At 56.7% G+C, this 11014-nt stretch overlaps 1 long non-coding RNA gene across 1 annotated transcript; it reads left to right on the forward strand.

Annotated features, from left to right (window-relative positions):
• Positions 1–331: 331 nt before the first annotated feature.
• On the forward strand, positions 332–2190 carry LOC137167733 (uncharacterized). The gene is made up of 3 exons (XR_010924183.1): positions 332–452; positions 1678–1721; positions 1970–2190. It is a non-coding gene; the product is annotated as an uncharacterized lncRNA (long non-coding RNA).
• The last annotated feature ends 8824 nt before the right edge of the window (positions 2191–11014 follow it).

Genomic DNA, 11014 nt, shown 5'->3' on the forward strand with positions numbered 1-11014 from the left:
CCATGTCCCCCTGTCTGTTCTGGCCCCGTGGGCCCGCATGAGCCAGGCCATGCCCCTCCCCCTGCCCTAGATCTCTAGCCCATTCTGGATCAGTTCCCCCCACTCTGTCTCCCTCTGTTCCCAGCCCGTGTGTCCGTCTCACCCCCCCAATGCCGCTACAGGCGTCCGCGTTACAGTCATGGCTGGCACCAGCCCGCGGGAAGGGGAATCGGTGAGGCTCACGTGCGATCACACCAGCAGCCTGTTCTGGGGTTCCCAATTCCAGATGTGGGCTGGCACGGCTAAGGTTCAGGCTGGCAAAGCCCGTGACGTCAGCCTCCGTCTTCCCTCAGGCCAATATCTGAGCCCCGGCCTTGTGGCTGGCATCTCGGTTGCCAGCCTGGTCCTCCTTGTCCTCGTTAGCGTGGGGGCTTGTTACCTGCTCAGGAGACGCTGGCGGCAGGCTGCGCAGGGTAAGAGGCGCACTGCTTCAATGGGAACAGGGGTGTCGCTGGTGCCGGGGACTGGTGAATTGGGGGGGAGGGCGGAGCTGTTGGGAGACGCTTGGGGGGATTCAGGGACAGGGGGGCTGGTGTTTGGGGGGCTGGTGGGAGACCCTTGGGAGTGTAACAATCTTGCGGTTTCATTAAATAACAAAGCAGTGAATGAGGAAGGAATAAAACTTTAATAAAACCAACAGGAGAGCAGCATCCCTGGCGACCTGCTGCACACCCAGCTGTGTTCCCTTCCCAATTTCCACCCCACCCCACCGCCTCCAGGGCACGTCTCCAAATTCCTATGTTCATCCCACTGTCCCTTATGAGGGAGTGTCTCTAAATGATAAACTTCTACAAACGTATTTCTACAGCAGAGGTCCCCAAAGGGGGCAGCGGGGCCCGGCACAGGAGGAACATTTGGGGGAGGAGGGGAAGTGGCGGAGCCCGGGCTGGTTCCCACAGGGGACGGGGAGGAAGCACCACCCAGCCCCGCTCTGACCCCATCTCCTCTCTGGCCCCACCCTCGGCCAGAGCCCAGGGCAGCTTCTGGGCCAGCTCCTGGCCCCACCACGGGTCCCAACCTCAGCCCCCCATCCCCAATAGTGGCCCCCGACCACACCCTGCTCCTGCCCCTGGCTCCCGACAGCAGCTCCGTGAGGGTTTGGGGGAGGGCATGATCGAAAACGTTTGGGGACCACTGCTCTACAGGGAGGGTTCAGAGGGGTGGGAGCTAGTGGTCGGGGGCCCCTGGTGGCAGATATTTGGGGGACATGGGTGGGCGGCTGGTGGAAGACATATGAGGAGATTTGGGAGATGGAGAAGACACGGAGGAATTGGGGGGGTTCAACCAATGGATTTAGTGGAGAGACTGTGCGTGGTTTGGGGAGGTGGAGGCGGGTGGTTCAGGGTGGCTGTTGGGAGATACTTGGGGGAACACACTGGTGGGGGGCTGGTGAGACACATGGGGTGGTTTGTGGGGGGCTGGTGGGAGACAATTGGAGGAATACGGTGGGGTTGGGGCTGGTGGTGTGAGAGGAAACACCCGTGATTTGCAGGCTGGGGCGGGGGCATTGGAGACACTTCAGGGGATGGGGCAGTTGGTCTGGGGGGCTGGTGGGAGACTCATGGGGGGATTCAAGGATCTGGTGATTTGGGGGGACCCGGATTTATTAACAGAAACGATTCTTCTCTTTCCCACAAGGTGCTGAGCTTTCCCACAGGCCAGACACAGAGCTGACCTATGAGGTAAGCCCAGGGTTCCACCCCCATCCCCTCCGGAGCAGGAGGCCCCCCGCAACCCTGCTACCCCCTGCAGTGCAAATCCCTGCCCCCTGCTGGGTGGAATCGGCCCTGTCTGAGAGTGTGTCTCAGACCCTGTCCTGCTACCGGCTCAGGGGAGATTCCCCCAGGCACAGAGTGGCAGCACCGCCCCCCTGGCTCTGGGGGCTGTTGAGCTGGGATCTCACTACCTCTCCCTCGTTTTGGGCCTACAGGAACTCCAAAAACCGAGCCAGGATATTTACAGCCAGCTGGATTATTCCCGAGCCGGTTCCCGCTGAGCTCTGCTGAAATCCCGACCGGCCGGAGCCTCCTCTGCACTGCCTGGACCTTAAACACAAAGAGGAGTCATTGGACTCAGTGGGACCAGACCCCCCGCTGGCGTTAATCGACCGTTGCTTCTCCGTAGAACTTGTTCGGGTATAAATAGCTCTGAAATGCAGAGGATTGGGGGTATTTCTTTCTCTATATTACCTCTATGAAAAACTATGGAAATTCCTAGACAAAAAACTTGGGTTAACTTGGAGTTAAAGGTGAGACGTGAGCAGCAATTCCCAGGGGACAAAAAAGAAGAGAACAAAGGAGATTTGAAAACCCAAAAAGGAGGCAGGCAGGAAATTCTAGGGGCAAATTAAAGTTAGGAGAACCGGGCATTTGACAGCACAAATTCCCACCCGTAAGCAGGGTCTGGGCTGCAGCTGGGCCACCCTGGCCATGACTTTGGCTTTTCAAAGCTCCCAGAGGAGGCTGAACGCTGTGGGGGGTGTTTGCTGTTAAGGATTCCAGCAGCGCAGAGGGGACCGTGGATTGCATGGACCTCGGCTGGGCACAGTTAGAATAGCCCCCGGGCTGGTATAATAGTCTCCATTGTTGTCTGGGGCTGGGAATATCCCGGGAGCACAGGATCTTCTGCTGAGGACACAGAAAGACACAGTGTGAAAGAGGCTGTGAAGAACAGCGATCACACCCCAGCTTGAGATACGTGTGCGATGTCTGCCCCTATGGACAGTAGTTGTGGTGAGTGGTTAGAGCAGAGGACTGAGAGCCAGGACTCCTGGGTTCTTTGCCCCACTTCGTGCAGCCCCGTTGTGCCGGGTGGTCCCTGCCCGATAGCGCTCCCTGTCTAACACAGCCCTTTGGGGTGCCCTGGGGTGAGAAACTGTGTGGCTCAGGAGAAACAATCAACTGGGGAGGGCGCACTTCATAGCCGGTGTTGGCAGAGCTCCGCTTTACCCCCCAACACAGCTCCCTGTGTGCCCCTCTCCCATTTCCTTCTCTAGGTCAGGAACTCCCACCAACCTCTTCTCCCACTGGAGGGTCTCTATGTGCCCCCCATTTTCCCTCCACATCAGGGTCCCCCAATCTAACCCCTAGGCCAGGCCGCCCATTCCTGCCTCCCCGATACCAGGTTCCCCTGCCAGGGGCTCAGTCTGTGCTCTGTCAATCAGTCGCACAGTGACACTGCGGTGGGATGGGTCACATGGTGCTGAGATGCAGCCACCTCTGGGGAGGAGCTGCTGCAGAACAGCCACACAGCAACCCCACATGGGGACGGCTCGCCCAGTGTGGAGATGCAGCCACCTCTGGGGCAGGACAGATGGTAACAGCTGCACAGTGACTGCTCCCCAGCAGAAAGTGCGGACACCTCTGGGGTGGAGGAAGGACATAGGACCTAAGACAACAGTTGATGGAAGGGGAATTGAGAGCAAATCACAGGGGCAAAGGCTGCGTCTTGGGAGCTGTAGCCTGGGATTGCGTCTTTCCCAAGGGGCATAAACCTCAGCAGGTTCCACTGCTCTGCCGCAGGAGCAAAGCAAATGAATGTGGTAGGATTTGAACCCGCAGCTTTGGAGATGGCAGACCTGCTGTGCAGACGCTCAGCCTTCCCTTCTGAGCTTCCCCTTTCAGCTTGGGGGTCGGATGCTTACCCTGGATGGTGACGGGAAGCGAGCGGGCCGGTCCAGCCTGGTTGTGAACCTCGCAGCAATATTCCCCAGCGTCTGTGGCTGTCACGCTTTGAAGCGCCAGCTCCGGCTGGGACAGCCCCAGGCTGCTGTTATCCTTGTACCAGGTGTAGGTGACGGCAGCGGGGACGCTGCGGCTGAAACGGCACCTTAACTTCACCGGGTGCCCTTCACGCAGGACAGTCCCGGGTGTAGCCGTGAGATTCACGCCTTTAGGGGCATCTGGAAACAGAGAGAGCAAAATGATCCGTAAAAGGGTGTGAGAAATTGGGTCTGCGCCATATTGTATGGTCGTGTGCCACTGGGTGGAGTCGCTTTAAATAGGCAGTGAGCCCTCTGGGGCGCTCACCGTGTTGTGTGGCTTAAGAAGCAGCCGGAGCTGTCATGTGTGCTTGTAGCTCGGCCTGGTTTGTTGTGTGTGGTTAAAAACATGCTTATTTGAATCCCAACTAGTTCTTGTGGGTCTCCTCAGCCGAGGATTGTTGTGTGAGAGGCAAAAGACACCACAGTGGAACTAGTCGGGAAATGGGGGACTTTTGCTTGTGGGAAAGTTTGACTTTTGGGCAAAATTCTGAAAAACCAAAACATTTCTTTGCAGAATGTCAAGTGGTGCATCATGGGAGATGTAGTTTGATTGTCTGCTGTTGTCATTCATTTCCGTGTACCAGGCTCCCTGCCCAGACTACATCTCCCATGATGCATCACCATCTCCCCTTGTGGGAGGAGTGTGTGATGGGAGTTTTAGTTCCAGTGCCTCCTGTCCTCAGACTCCTTTAATTGGTTGGGCAGCCCAGCTGGACTAGATCTCCCATGATGCGTCATTATCTCCCCTCTTGGTGAGGGGAAGGGTGCCTCATAGAACTCCATAGCCAGGGTGCATTGTGGGAGATGTAGTTCCAGAGCCTCATATCCTCATTCTCCATTATAGGCTGAGCTCTCTGACTGGACTACATTTCTCATGACGCACCACCTGCTCCCCTCTTGGTGAGGGGAGGAGTGTGTCCCTAGCTGGTGCATCATGGGAATTTTAGTTCCAGTGCCTCATGTCTTCATTCTCTTTTATGGGCCTGGTACCCCAGCTGCACTACATCTCCCATCTCCCACCTGCTCTCCTCTCGGGGAGGGGAGAGGTGCATCATGGGAGTCCCTGGCTGCAGTGCTTCTTGGGAGATGGAGTCCAGCCCTTCCCTGTTTCATGAAAGGGCTAGAGGAATCACAGCCAACCTCCCGGAGACCTCTGGCAAACACAGCAACGGGCACAGGGCAGGATGATTCACACATTCCCAGGCCAGAAGGGACTTGCTGTGTGACACAGGCCACCAGACTTCCCTGAATTCATTCCTGGTTGAACGAGATCTGATCTCTTAGCAACACATCCCATCTCACTTTAAAAATTCCTTGCCACAGAGATGAGACCACATCCCGAGATCAGTTGTTTCAATGGCAGATTCCCCACCCTGTCCAACATTAGCACCTTATAGCCAGGCTGAATTTGTCTAGCTTCAACGTCCATCCATTGGAGCTCTGTCAGCTGGACCACCGGGCCCGTTCTCAAATTCTCTGCATAGGATCTTACAGACAGAGATCAACAAACCCCTTCCCCTTCCCTCGGTGAAGCTAAGCAGATGAAGCCCTGGAGTCTCTCAGTCAAAGGCAGGTTTCAATCATTGTCTCATTCCCCTGGCTCTTTTCTCTCCCCTCCCCAGCTGATCAGCCGCCTTCTGCAATTGTGGGCCCCTGGCCTGGACCCAGGACCCTATCAGCGGTCGCACCGGGGCGAAACCCAAAGGGAAAATAACCTCTCTGCTCCTATTCCAGATTCCCCTCTGTTGGGTTAAGAATATCCTCGTGTTATGTTCCCTCTTCTTTATGGGTAAAATCCCCTGTGTGGGAATTACTATGTGAATTAAGTAAAACATTTAAGCTGATCGCCATTTTGAAATGGCGGAAGAACAACCAGGACTCCATCTTGGAGGTCTTCTTCCCCAGTGGTTCCTGCCCTTTCTGGGAATAAGATGGGAAAGGAAAGGTGGGAAGGAGGGTGATCTGCCTGGCAACAGGACCCTCTAAATTGTAGCGAGCCAGACAGATGGGGGCTGACCGCCATAGAGGCAGCAAGGTATCGTCACGCGCAGGAGTCGCTGAGAGAAGAAGAGAAGCCTCTAGGAAGAACATCGCAGATAGCCCCGCACAGAAAGCTCTGCCTACCTACCTGCAGTGGTTCCTGAGTCCATCAGCAGATTCTGAGGTCCTGGCTCATCATCCTGGGAGTCGTGAACAACATGACAGAAGGGTGAAGAAAGACCTTGTGTGGTTCATATTAACTTTGGGCCTGGGTGGTTTCAGTTTCAGTTGAGAAAGAATCTGGAGTTGAGCTCCGCTTTGTTAAATCCCCGAGTGACCCCTCGTTTGTTATCTGCCCCCTGGATAAATTGTACCTCGTTTTGCTTTATTCTGAGTTTTGGTATTTACCCACCTGACTGCTCCGACGATAGACACGGAGGGGGACCGAGACACTGACCTTTTCAATTGCTGGTGGAAGCGTTTGGTGTCTCCCATCAAACCCCGCTTATTTTCCCCAACAATTCGGTGACCACGAAGGGACCCCTTTAGTAGTTTTGTGGGTAAGTTTCCTTTCACTCAGTGGATTTCGGGAGCCCAAAGGCTGAGAGGAAGGGAATCTTAGAGGAGCGAGATTGTGCCGGGCGAGCCGTCTCTGAGCAACCCTGTGTGCTGCTACGTGGCGTAGCTGTGAGTGCTCACTGCCGGGGAGACTGGACCCCGTCACTGCCGTGCGCAGCCGGAGGGTGGTGGGTTGTGAATCAGGGATACTGACCTGATTGGAAACAGAGATGTTATTCTCCTTGTGTTGCCGTGAGGGAGCATGCTGGGAGTCCTATTGGGCCTACTGGTCAGCTAGCGGCTGAAAAACCCCAGACAGCCAGTGTAGGAAAGCGCTGTGGCCTCCTCCAGGGCCAGAGCCCGAGGGAGGACCCCAGCAACCTGAATGGACCAAACCAGGCCCAGCAGCTAAGTCTCCCCGGCAACCAAGGAACCGGGCCACGATAGGACCGCCCGGCCAGCCCAATCAGCGGCAGCGGGGCGGAGCCCCCACAGGAAGGGTGGTATAAAAGGCTGGCCCCAGGGCTCAGTCTGGGAGAGATCGCTGCTGGAGACAGATGTGCTGCCCCGCTGGCAGAGGCCTAGGCCGGAACAGAGCCACCGACCAACCCCGGCGCCTCCCGGGCCTGGAGACTGGGTAGGGCCCTCACGGAGCTGGACCAGGCAACCCGGCCAGAGTGACTGGCCCGAGGTACCCGGACCTCAGGACTGGACTGAGCCACTGGAGCCCCAGGATGAGGCGGAGACCCCAGAGCAACCTAGGTGGAGGATACCCCCTGAGGCCGGACAGGACCTGGAGGAGCTGCTGGAAGCTGAGCCACTCCCTGTGCCCAATGACCTTGAGGAGTTGCGCATTGCCGCCTGTGGATGAGGAGGGACTGACGGGCCTACCCTGGACCGAGTACCCATGATACCGAGGAGACAGGTACTGGGCCAGCGGGGAGGAAGTAGCCCAGGGGCAGCCAAAGCCTGTGGCTGAATCTGAGGCCTGGTCGGCGTGTTGCAGGGGGAGCCCCGCTGACATGGTGGCAACCACTTTTGCCACTGCTAGGGCCCTGGGCTGGGATGCAGTGGAGACGGGTGGGCCTGCGTCCCCCTCCCCTCCCCTTCCCTAGCCACCCCAAGGAGAACCTCTTGCTCCCTACCGCTCCAGACAGCAAACCCAGTGCTGGCTTACTCGCCCGCCCTGCCTGAGGGCTAGAGCGATAGACTGCTGGCTCGCCAAAAGTGAACAGTTTCCCCTTGGTTTGGAAGGCGCTGTGGCCTCCTCCGGGGCCAGAGCCCGAGGCAGGACCCCAGCAACTGGGCCAGTGAGGACAGCCCGGTGACAGCCGGGCTTGTGCCCAGTAGGGGTCCCAGCCCAGAGCATTGGGATGAGGCCTTGCATGCCAGAAAGCCCTATTCGCCTGGTCGAGCCCAGGGGGGGTCTCTGACCTAAGCGTGTCAGAGCGGAGGCTTGGAGCGCCTGTGAAGGAGACAGGCGTTAGCCACCTCCTGTGTGCAACTACAACCGCCTAGCCAGATCCTGCAAGTGGATCTGCGTTCAGCTGCCCCAGCGGTCGAGCAGGTGCCGGGAGTAGGTCCTGTCAAGTTACAGAGCAGTGCGTTCCTTCGTCTTTGCTGAGCTCAGCCGCCAGGAGGGATGCGGGCAGAGCGGGGGTTGTTCCGCTGGGTACAGCTTTCGAGGAGAAGGAATGGACTCTGACTGAAGATACGGAACCTCTGATTGGGAGCAGAAAAGAAAGAAAAACAGTTTGTGTTTCTGGCTAGATTTCTTGCTGGAAAAAGAAAAGCCCTTGGGTGGAGGATTTCTTTGTGGGAGGTTCTGCATACACAGACCTTTGTGTTCGGTGGGAGAAATTTATAGTGGGGAAACCTAAACGCCCTAAGAAGCTGGCCAAGAGAGCCCTGTGGTAGGGGTGGGAGAAAGCAGCTAGAGAGTTGCAAGCCCACGTTGGGGAGCAAAAGGGGCAAATGACTCAGCTCCAGGGAGAAGTCTCCCACAAGGACTCCCAAATTGCTAAATTAGAAAGCAGACGGGAGTGGCTGGAAGCCCAATTGCTTCGCCCCACTGGTAGGTTCAGCAGCGTGGGTGGCCAGGTGCGAGAGCTGAGCGAGACGCGGGCCCAAAAGGAAAGGGATACTCGCAAACTCACCGCGGAGCTGGAAGAATCCAGAGCCACAGTGAGGAGTCTTATGCGGGAACTTAGAGAAACACGCTGGGGCCATGGGGACCAGAGCGCATGTCAGAGACAGGCCAGGGAGTTGGGGGTGAGTTAAAAGAGCTGAGAGGAGTGCTCGCTGCCAGGAGGAGCAGGCGAAGCAAACATGTCCTAGCGGCTCTTGCTCCAGCGCAGAGAGCGACTCCTGCGAGTCGAGTGGGAGCGAGCTGAATTCTCGGAGACGGGGTGTACGGGCATCACCCTCCGCCCCTGCCGAGCAGGGGAGAGGAAAGCTCTCCTCAGGTGGGGATGGTGTGGGCGCCAGTGGCCTGCCAATGGCTGCCGTGACCACCGCCGTTGTGCAGTCTGCTGGCCAGGGAAGGCCTACGGAGAACCGGCTCGAGTACAGGCCTTATACACCAGATGAGGCGTGAGCTCTAGGAAAGACACTGTGGCCTTTAACCCGCGACACCGTGATTGATTGGGTGGGCTGTGTCCCCAATCTACATAGCGGTGATTCGGTGTCACTGCCCAGGGAGTGCATGTCGGCGGAGGAGTTTTACGTGCTGCCCCCGCAGTGCAAACGGGGGCTGCAACCAACAATTCAGAAGAACTACAGAACATTTACAAGTTCCACGTCCCGGGAGCCGGTGCCATCGGGAGGTTCTGTTCCGACCGGCAGCAGGCTCAGGAGAGGCCAGGAAAGTCCAGCCTGAGGAAGAAAGTGTCATTCAGGCTGGCGGGGGCCATGCGGCTGGATGCACCTGAATTTCGGGAAGCGCTCGGACAAGGTCTGTTGCCTACCCTAAGGGTAACTTTGGGGCCTGTCGACCCAGCAATTACTCCGCTGGGCATGATGGGAGAAAGGATTAGGGTGGCATAGGACCTTCGGAGGGAGGCTCTCCCAGGATCAAGGAAAAAGGTGTCCGCGGTGAGCATCAGGGAGCGGTCTCATGCTGGGAAGAAAAAGGTAAGTCTTGGAGAAGGGCAGCCCAGAGGACAGATGGCAGACATCTACACAGCCGCTGTCAGAACGGCAGCAATGAGGGAATGCTGTGTGGACGCAGCTCCTGAAGTACGAGGCCCAGGGAGCCGTCCATGGCTTAGAACCAAGCGAGCTACTCAAGAGGCTGGCGCGGCATGAGGGGAACAAGCAAACAGCGGCAGCTCTTTCAGGGCAGAGAGAAGATCTTTTGTGAAGGGGCCGAGCTTCCCCCCTCCCCTAGAGACTATTGCGCCGGTGAATCAGGATCACTGGGGGAGGCCGACTGTGAGAGCGCTAGTATTGGGGACGTTCGGGAAGATAAAACAGGACCTCTTACTGGACACCAGCGCTGAGGTGTCCGTTCTATGCGCCAGACAGAGCCCAGCAGCTAAGGAATTGCCCATTGAGGCATGGCAGACATTAGAAGGCTTCAATGGGAAAGATAGTTCAACTCCCTTCACGTATCCCACTGAACGTCAGCTCTAGACGGGGTTGGAATATTCGGGGTTGAGGCTCTACAAAGCACTGGAGCCGTGACTGATCTCCTGAAGAGAGTGGTTCTTTCTCAAGGAATCGATACAGAGCCTCATGCAATAGCAGCCTCTCACCGAGTGGCGGCAGTAAAGGCAGACTTGACTGTGGACCTGCCTGAGCGGGAGCCAGATGTTATGCAAGTGGCTAAACTGTTTCCCAGAGCATTGGCAAAGAAGAAGCTGCGCTGCGCAAGGACCGTGATTGCAGACAGGATAGAAGGACTGGACCCAAAACCTCTGAGACAGTTCAGATATCCGTCCCAGGCAGGGGAGAGCCTGCAACCGACCGTAAGGTCCCTGGAAGAGCAAGGAGTGCTAGTCAAAACGCTACGTCTATGCAATTCCCCTATATGGCCGGTCAGAAAAGCGGCTGGCATGACCTGGAGCTTGACGGTAGATTATAGGGAATTGAACAGGGTATCACTGAGGTTAGCACCGGTCGTAGCAAAGTCCCAAGATCTGATCTCAACAATTTTAGCAGGAGCTAAATGGTTCACGATGCTTGATTTATCAACTGCCTTTTTCAGTATCCCTGGCAACAAAGAAGATCAATACAAGTTGGCATTCACCTTTGAGGATCAACAGGTGACTTTTTCCCGTTTGCCACAGGGATATCACAATGCACCCGCCCTGTGTCACCAGGAGGTGGCCAGGATGTGGACAGGAATTAGAAGCAAGCAATATGTCAGCTCGTATGTGGACGACCTCCTGATATTCACTGACACCCGAGACAGGAACTTAGAGGTCCTTCCGGAGGTGCTGACACGTATTCAAGAAGCTGGATTTCTAGTAAATCCATCAATGGCCCAGATGGCCAAGCCAGTCGTCACATCCCGAGGGGGATGCGGTATGCCTCGGCATGGAGGGCAGACGCCCTGACAAGCACCGAGTGGCTTGGAAAACTGCCAGCTCCCCAAGACATAAGCACTGTCTGCTTGTTCTTAGGTTTAACGGGTTCTCAAGAGACTTTGTAGAAAATTTCTCTCTGCTGGCG

The sequence above is a fragment of the Emydura macquarii genome, unplaced genomic scaffold (genome assembly GCF_026122565.2).
Source record: "Emydura macquarii macquarii isolate MOO-44397 ecotype Brisbane River unplaced genomic scaffold, CSIRO-AGI_Emac_v2 contig_2978, whole genome shotgun sequence".
NCBI classification, from domain to species: Eukaryota; Metazoa; Chordata; order Testudines; family Chelidae; genus Emydura; species Emydura macquarii.